Genomic DNA, 10,054 nt, shown 5'->3' with positions numbered 1-10,054 from the left:
CAGACTAAGACATTTACACCATGAGCAAGTCTTTTGGAATCCTGCCCACCTTAAAAGTGCTTAGTCTGGTTTGCTGATAACCTTTATTTCAGAGACTGCTGCTAAGTGAAGTTTTCTAAATCATAACAGTAAGCAAATTTGAGATTTACTGTCTGAATTCCATCTGGGGTTCTTGCTTACTGTATCAGACATTCATAATTTAAAAGGGTAATGATGATATTAGCATTTACAGAGCTAATTAATTTCAGAAAGCAATGCAGTAAAATAAAATCTGCTGCTTGTGCCAGTTAGCAAGTTGTTTGAAATTGCTTGTAGAATTAAAAACAGCTTTGCTCTAAACAGAAGAAATTATTTCTGCATAAACCTTCTCTTATTGCTAACCTTATCTTTCTAAGATACCTAATTCTTTATATTGTATTTATGATCCCGTAAATGACACAAATGGCCATTTGGAAACAATTTCATATATGAACTGCAAAGAATCAGGCTTCATTAAAAAAGTTAGCATATTTGTTTTGCCTCTGTTTGCTTAGTATATCTATATATGTATATATATATATATACATATATATATATATATATATATATATATATATATATATATATATATATATATATATATATATATATATATATATATATATATACATATATATGTATATATACATATATATATATATATATATATGTATATACATATATATATATATATATGTATATATACATATATATATGTATATATATATATATATATATATATATATATATATATATATATATATATATATATACATATATATATATATATATATATATATGTGTGTGTATATACTGTACACACACACACACACACACACACATATATATATATATATATATATATATATATATATATATGTATACACATATGTGGGTCTACTTTACTTACCTGGAAAAACACATTGCCAATATTCACTTCACCGAGATGAATACACCGACAAACCAGAAGGCCTACATCTGGAACACTGACATTCTGACCCAAAGTAAGTAACCTCTTGGCCATCCTGTTGAACTTTGCCCCTTACCCCCGTGGTAGTGCGATCTCAGAGTTGGTATATTTAGTTATGGGGGGTGTAGGTGGGTTTATGTATTTATTTTTTTCAGGTTATTTAATATGTTTAAGGAGACAGAGTCAACTGTTGTAAATCCGAAACACATCAATGTTAATCAGAGGCATTCATGTCAGTTAGCTGAAAAAAATCTGGAGTCAAAGATGATAAAATCATAGGAATTCCATTAATGCAATACATGATGTTTCATTAAAAAAAAAAAAGCTGGAGACAGAAATGATTATTCCATATAATATGTATAAAATGTTGTTTGTTTGTTTGTCTTTTCGGCTTTTCCTGATTAGGGGTTGCCACAGTGGAACTCCAGTCTGCTAATGGTTGGCAGTCGATTTTTATGGTGCTGAGTTGCTATCCCGACGCCCAACCTTCAGCGAAGGCATGCCCATTCACGCATGTCTTTCAGAGGCCACTCAACCGCAGGGATGACATGCAGACTCCACACAGAAGGCACTCCAGCCGAGAATCGAACAGGAGAACCTCTTACTGTGAGGCAACAATGCTACCGCTGTACCACCATGGCTTATAATATGTATAAAATGTTATTTAAGAAAATCAATATTTGCTCTAAAATAATGCTTTACATCCTGTTTAGCTCACAAAATGATCAGTGTATTTAAATAACTTCAGTCTTCAGTTTAGCACCTAGGTATTTTTCTTGGATGGTGACTGTCTTTTGCACTTTCATGTAGGCTTTTAGTTGTGGAAGTGTTCATTTTTCACACCATTTCACTTGATAGTCAAGCCAAAGGTAAAAGGAATGGGTTACCCTTTAGCTGTAATACATGGACAGGAGTGGTTGGAAATGTACTTTACTGGACAACACCAGTCTGAAAAAAGCTATATCACAGATAATTTTTTTCTAGGAGTAGTAAATGGAATCGATGAACATCTGTAATTGCAATGTACAAGTCCTACACTAAGTTACAAAGTGCGGTGTAGTATATGAATACAAGATGTCATAAAAGAGCTCTTGCTAAGTGCACAGCATTATGGGTAGCAAAGCAATGTGCAGACCAGCAAACAGAAGCATATAATGTAGCTTGCATCAAGTTTAGTATTAGCACAGTATACCTCTCCAAAAAGTGGTAAAAGAAATTATAGTAGAGGCATAGAGGGAAGAGAAGATTGACAATAAACACTTATTGTTACTGTAGGCATTACAGATGGAATATTTAATCATCATTAACACATCACAAAAGTACAAAACCCATAAAAACAGCAGCCTAACCTAACTGGCAATAGAATAGAAATAATAATGAAATTAACCATATGAATGATGTGCAAACCACTTCTATTAAGTATACTGATGGTCAGCAAGTAGCGTAAAGTACACTAAGGAAATAAGTTAGGGAAAGCAGGAGGCTCAGATAAAGTCATAGATGATGTGATGCATTCTCTTACCAGTATGCAATAACGAAGAGGAGATTTACAACTGTGGGAAGTACAGACTATCAAACTCCTGTCACAATTCATGAACGTGCTGGAGAGAGTAACTGATAATGATATACAGAGTAGTTGAAAGTAAGATGGTAAATAAGAAGTTCAGAGCCAGATCTGAATAAAATGCATCAGACCATATTTGTAGAGAGGGAGGTAGTGGAAAAGAAGCTGGATATGAGGAACAAGTTCACATGGACATCCCTGGAGTTGGAGAATGCACATAACAAGGTCACTAGGAAGCCGATTTTGGCTGTTTTGGGATGTCTCGAAGTCCCAGAAACATTACTTTAATTAGTGTAGGCAATGTAGAAGAACACAAGGACAGAAGTACAAACTGATGGTTATGGACTACATCAGAAAAGAGATCAAAGGGGGCAGATCAATGAAAGTGCTGTATGCAGATGATGTGACACTACAACCAGACTTGGAACAGGATCATTAGCAACTGATAGTGGGTTGGAATGAGACAATTAAGGCAGGTGGGGTGAAAATAAGTAAAGACAATTCTGGAGTCATGGCAGCAAACTAAGGAAATATAAAGAACCTGAAAATTAAGGTAAAGGAGAAAATATTCTAACAGGTTAACATCTTCAAGTGAGAGGTATGACTAAGAATAAGGGAAGTCTGAAAAAGGTGGTCAAAGCTAGTATTAAAGGTGCTACTGCCAAATGGCAGAAAGTGTCAGGGGTAGGGTAGAACAAAGTCAAAATCAACGTTATTGCCATTTAGGACTACATGTGTAGACCTAAACAAAATTACGAGTATCAGCTCACCAGGAGAGTACAGAAGAAGCATAGAATACAACAAATACAACATTAAGACATATCAAGTAAAGGACTTAGAGAATAATGACTGTGCCACAAGAACATTAGAAAAACACATAACCCCTATGTAATCATATAAACACTGAACAGTAGCAGCATGACAGGTAAGGTTGGTTCATAGGTGTGTACTAGGCTAATGGCCCTGGAGCCTTTACAAGTCTAGCCCATAGAAGTGCCCTGGCATTGTGCCACCTGACGTTAGTTCCCAGTGCCTCTGTCAAGTAGAGCCACTGAAATGATCCCCGGGGTGAAGTTTCTATTTCCCATCCACTCATCAAGAGTTCTCTTGAAGAGGCCAGTTAGGTGCTCTGCTTGACATGTATGGGAAGTCTATTCCAGAGCATGAGCAGTCTCTGAGTTATGAACCTATCCCTCCAGCATGTTCTGTTGATTGTGGTAATGAGGTTGAGGTCTCTGGAGCATGTGGTGTGGAGGGATAAGGATTTCTTTAGATGTAGCATTTCTAACAGACCTTGGTCAGACAAGGCTTTGTAAGTCAAGCAGAGATCACCTCTTAGTAGACGATATGAGACAGAGAATAGCTGGAGTTTTTTTGAGTCTGTCCATGTAGGACATGTGTTTAAGGCCTAGGATCCTCTTTGTGAGGTACATTTGTGGACTTTCCATCTATTGCATTTGTCTGGTGAGGTACATAGCAAATGGGGCATTATACTTCATGATTGGCCTAATGAGGGAAGAGTGGAGAGAGATGATGGCCTCTTTCTTCCTGGATGCAAAACCCTTGGTGATGAGATGTGCCATATAGCAGGACTTTCTGACCATAGTGGCAATGCGGTGGTTGAAGGAGAGGTTGCTGTCAACCGGTGTCTGCAGATCTCTTATAACACCTTCTGTGTTCAGTTGGATCCCATCGATGTGGTAATTAGTGGGAACTGAGTTTTCCCCAAAGGGGATGATGACACATTTTTGGCATTAAGCTTAAGGCTATGGTTTTGACAGTTTGGCCTTTCTGTAGGATGTCTGCATCACTTGGGGAGTTAAATAATGTCTCTCAGCTTGTAGTCATCTGTGAACTTGGTCAGCCGGAGTCCCTCTGTGTTGGCCTGGACTTCTGAGAAGTAGATGCCAAACAGGAGAGAACCCAGGAATGATCCCTGTGGGACTCCACTTGTGACTGGTCTGCAGTCTGACTTGGCTACACAGAAACTCCTAGAGTCACATACCAAGCTGAACCTCTTTGCACTGTAATTAATGCCACCAGATCTTGTGGGTTCAATGAGCACTTTATAACTAAATGTCATACCTGCCAACAGAATGTAGATACACCATCATTCATTACAGAGTACAGTACTATTTGGACAAATAAATTCTAATTTGTACCAGTCCCAATTACTACAAAAAAAGAAAAACATGAAACAAGAAAAATCCACAATATTAGCAACTATCAATGTTGCTACAGAATATCATATTAGGAGCAGATGGAAAAAGCTACATAGTCTCTGTATTAATTAATAGATCCTTACTAGGATTACTGTAGAAATGCAAGACACCATCAAAAAACTAAAAGAACTCAAATAGTGTAGATAATGCAGCAAAAGAATCCAGACACCCACTTAACACTTTCATCCACTTTTAATTCAACTGGACTTCATCAGAAGCAAAGTCACCCATCACACAGACCGATAAATACAAAATTCCAAAGTCACATGATAACAAATCATTCAAAATTTTAAGACGCATCTCAGTGTAAACTCACATTAATACATAACTGCAAATACTAATATGCAGTATAGCAGTACCTTGGTAAACTTTGTGTGTACAAAATACTTATTTGCAAATATTATAAATGGATCAATAAATCTCAAATAAATAATACAAATAAAATGTCAAAGTCTTTGTGCTTGTAAAAAGCACTTGATGTTGACCATCTCATTGAGACCTGGGGGCTGATCAGCACTAATAAAATTTGTCAAAGACTTTCACAATATTTTAAAATGATCTTAAAATTGCCACTAAACAAACTGACATCTACTTGCTCCAAAACATAAAAAGTTTATTTCCTGAAATCAGCACAAGTCAATGAATGTCTGGCTAGGGCATTAGAATGGTCTTTTTTCTTAATAGCCAAGGTGTGTTCATAAACCCTCCCATGTAATGCTCTAATGGTTTTTCCTACATAGATATATTTACAAGAATTACAGACAGCCACATACACCACATTTGATGTTTCACAAGTATAGTGCCCCTTAGCCCAAATGGTCCTATTCATATGTTTAAATTCAATAGAGGATGAACCAATAATGAATCTACATTGTCAACACTGTTCACATGAGTAAGTGCCTGGGTTGTCAACTTTTAACTTGTAATCTTTCTGGTCACTTTCAAGAATGGATTTAATATTGACTGCCTTTTTATAAGTGGTCAATGGTTTGGCTTCCAAAGTATTAACTAAATCTGGATTGCCTAACATGACCTTCCAGTTGTCAAAAAGAATAGATCTAATCTTGCCCATTTCATTAGATATTGGAATGGGGAAAGCCAATCTAAAATTCACTGTTTTTCATTTGCATCCCTAGGAATAATTACCATAGCCGCAGACCCAGACTCACTATTGTTTGGACTTTCACTACCCAAAATTGGTCATGCTATATTGTCTCTGAGCCTCATAACCTCAAAAATGATGTTGTCCAACCAACCAGAGTCATAACCCCTCTTGAAAAAAACAAAATAGTTTCCTGACCTCAGTAATGTGACTAGGATGTAAACTATCCTTATGTAGGTATTGATTCACAAAAGTAGATTTCCTGTAAATTTGGCTAACAAATTCCTGGTTAAGGGAATCTATTTTCAAATGGATGTCCAAAAACTCTGTCTCATTACCAAAATGTCCAATGGTAAACTTGAGAAAGTTGGTTGAATTGTTCAAATCACAAACAAATGTAGAAAAGGACTCCATATCACCCCTTCACAAAAAAATTAAATCATCAATATAATGTCTATAAAAGACTATATTGTCAGCCATGGCATGTGTGGTAAGGTGTTGCAATTCCCACATAGCCATGACTAAATTTGCAAATGAAGGGGCTACACCTGTGGTTTGTTGAAACAAAAGGTCTTCAAACTTGAAAAAAAATATTCTCAAGTATAAGTTCCATAAGAACACAAACAGTACTCACCTTACTAGGATCAAATTATTCTCAAGTATACGTTCCATAAGAACACAAACAGTATTCACCTTACTAGGATCACATATTCCAAAAAAATATAGAAAACCTGTTACATTATACCAGTACATAAAGGAGGTAGCTTTACTGCTCTTTAAAACGAATTAACCAAATTTCCCTCTACTTTCTAAAGTACTAAAAATATGTATCTGTCATGAAATCATAAACTTTCTGCTAGGAGAACACTTACTTTCTCCCTCAAAGCTTGGTTTGAAACTGCACTACTACATTTTCTAGGCATAATCAGCAAAACACAGAAATACAGGTAACCCTGTCTCCACCCTATTTCCGGACCACTTACACGTGTCTGATGTAGTATCATGCCCTCTTCTCCTCAACAAGCTCTCACAACTAAGATTAAACAGCACCACCACTGAATGTCAAATGTCAGGACTCTTGCTGCACCCCACCTGCCAAAACAGAGTGCCACAGAGGTCAGTACTAGGATTCCTTTTATTTAATATATTGATAAATAACATCCACAAGGCAGCCAAATATGCAGCAATCATTCAATTTGCAGATCTCTCAACTCTTCTTTGCATAGCTCCAAAACTATTCTAACTCTAATCAATCACCTAAGACTCCTTCTCCTCTACTGAGACCTGGCTAGAATGATCTCATCCATTCTTGACCCCCCTAAAATAATAATAATAATAATGTTTAACTGAAGTAACCTCCCACCAACTGGCACTGTATTAAATACTGTGTCATCTAACAACAACCAAATAGAACTATTCACACATATCAAATTAATGGGTGTTATCATAGATAAACTTAAATCTGACCAACATATCAGTGCCATAGTCTAAAAAAATAACCACAGATTAAGACTACTTTAAAAAGTGAGGTCATATCTCACTGACCACAATAGAAAGGTAATCGCAACATCCCTTTTACTTCCAAGCCAGCTATAGGCATCAATCTTCATACTACACAAATGAACAAGCGTGAACGGTACTGTGTAGAAATAGCAGTGAATTTATATTCAGCCACTTAAGGAGAATACACTGCTGTATTCCTCTACAGAATCCGAACTGGCTAGAACAACCAAACGTGATATCATATATGCAGTTCATAATGGTACATAAAATACCCCAACTATCAGCAATACAAGAAAATGGTACAAACCCAAAAGGAACTTTTGATCAAAGGGTCAACACTCGTTGAATCCCAAAAATCAGCAACTCACATAGGGACAGAGCAAGCATAACCAATCCAAGGAATAGCATTCCCTTCACCATCAGACAAACTGACTACCTCAAACTGCATCTAAATCATACTAGAATCTGAAAATCTTCTGAATGTCTAGGATAAAAATAACCAAATACTAAAGATTTCCTCTTCTTACTTACTTACCCATTTATTCCCAAGTTTTTATTTCATACTGAACTGAGTTTATTCCACTCTTCCCAGATGAGCAACACATGCGTTACTGCTCTTCCATCATCTTGCATATCAGCATGGATATATATGAATATCACATTATGTTAGCTTCTAAATTGTTGATATTCACTATTGTTTAGTGATATCATTACACTTCAACTCATCATTTCCTGCTATTGTTATGTTCTGTAATGTGCACCAAATGTCACTTCTTAGAGCTTACTACACTTTTATAATTTTGTGTGATACTTTCTGTTTATTCCATTTTAATGAATTTTATTATTTTTGCTCATTATTTAAAGCTTGTTTAAATTGTATTATATTGTAAATCTACCATTTCTTGGAGCTTTTCTCGCAAGGCCTCACTTATAATAGTTAATGCATACAGTTGGACTTTCTTGATAAACAAAAGCAAATAAATCTTCTTCTTTTAGCTTTTCCTGGTTAGGGGTCATCACAGCAGATCACCTGTCCGCTCATTATTGGCAGTGGAGTTTTACAGTGTCGAGTTGCCAGCCCGGCGCCCAACCTTCCACAGAAGGCACACACACACTCACACCTAGGGCCAATTTAGAGTGTCCAATCCACCTATTGCATGACTTTGGCATGTGGGAGGAAACCGGAGCACCCGGAGGAAACCCACGCGACCACAGGGAGGACATGCAGACTCAGCACAGAAGGCACCCCAGCCAAGGATCAAACCGGAGAGCCTCTTGCTGTGAGGCAACAATGCTAGCCACTGCACCACCGTGGCCGCCAAAAGTAAATAAATAAATAATGTAAATGAATACATATTTTATTGCCTTTAATTTGCTTCTGTATGGGTGCTGACCTGCATATAGTTTACTCTGTATCTACATTATTTTCTTTAATAAAGTTCATATATTAACCTATTAGTTCTTGTGGCTGACATTACATTATTTATTTATTTATTGTATTTATAGACTGTTGTGTATTTGAGAAAAGGAAAAATTGATATTTACACTGCTGGTTAACAATCTGCATAACAGAATAAGGTACTCAAAGCTAATATTGTTGGCATTACAAAGTCATTGTTCAAATGGAAGGACAACATTCCTTCTGAAGACATATCATTTAACAGAAAACATAAGGTAACCAGACTCTGTCAAGTGTTTCATATTGACACTCAGTGAAAACAGCGATGGTTGGGGCACTGCTTAACTAGTCAAATTCACTTGAGACAATACTGCATCTTTTTCAATAGTAGAAAAGCTACTGAGTACACTGCATTGAAAGAGACTGCAAAATAAACAGGCATCTCTGATGAAGTGAAGTGGGTGATGGAGAAGATTAAACTCTGTGGTACAAAATGCTGTGATACCATAGCTGAAGATTCTTCCACGACTGGAAAATAGTGTGGATTTTCATAATGAGATAAGAGATGTGAAAGTGTTCATATTTTGTTACCAAATCTATCAATAAAGAAGTATGTTATGAAATTTGAAACAATAAGCTGGATCTGTAGAGGTAAAGCTCTGAATACAGTCCTGGGGGTAGGAGGCTGGTATAACGGTTAAGGTGTTTAGCTTACAAACACAAGGCACAGGGTTTGATTCTTCCATGGGACAATTGGCTAGACTTAAAATGGCCCACAAGGGCAGTTAGCCTAGTACTGATTTATGAACCTATGAACTTGATTCAGGTTTCACAATTAGCATCATGCTAAAAGGCCAGGGAGGGATGGTGTCGCATCACAACTTTACTCTTCATCTCCCCTTCTGTAGTAAATTGCAACTAGTTGAGATGGGGGCTAAAAAAAGCTTGAAATGAAAGCAGTCTTAGAAAAAAACTGCTGCAGTTGTATAAGTCATAAGATTCAGATGCATCAATAACATACGGTTCAAAGCTTCTGTTAAGAAAGCAGTCCTCTCATGATGTTGTTGCTTACTCCATCAAAGTTCAATGACTGACCACTATAGCCATGGTAACCAGAGTCCAAGCATTACATTTATTTAAAATGTATTTGCTTTAATACTGCTACACACTCGTGTGCTAGCTTGCACTGCACTTGAATTGCTTTTAGTGCTGTTTTAGCTGCTTTTCTGTAAAAAAAAATAAATAAAATTCTAAGCTTGTTTCCTGCTTTTCCTGT

Source organism: Protopterus annectens, chromosome 9.part0 (assembly GCF_019279795.1).
Source record: "Protopterus annectens isolate FY-2018-M chromosome 9.part0, PAN1.0, whole genome shotgun sequence".
Taxonomy (NCBI): domain Eukaryota; kingdom Metazoa; phylum Chordata; order Ceratodontiformes; family Protopteridae; genus Protopterus; species Protopterus annectens.
The sequence above is the reverse complement of the archived record's forward strand: the minus strand, read 5'-3'. Positions refer to the sequence as shown.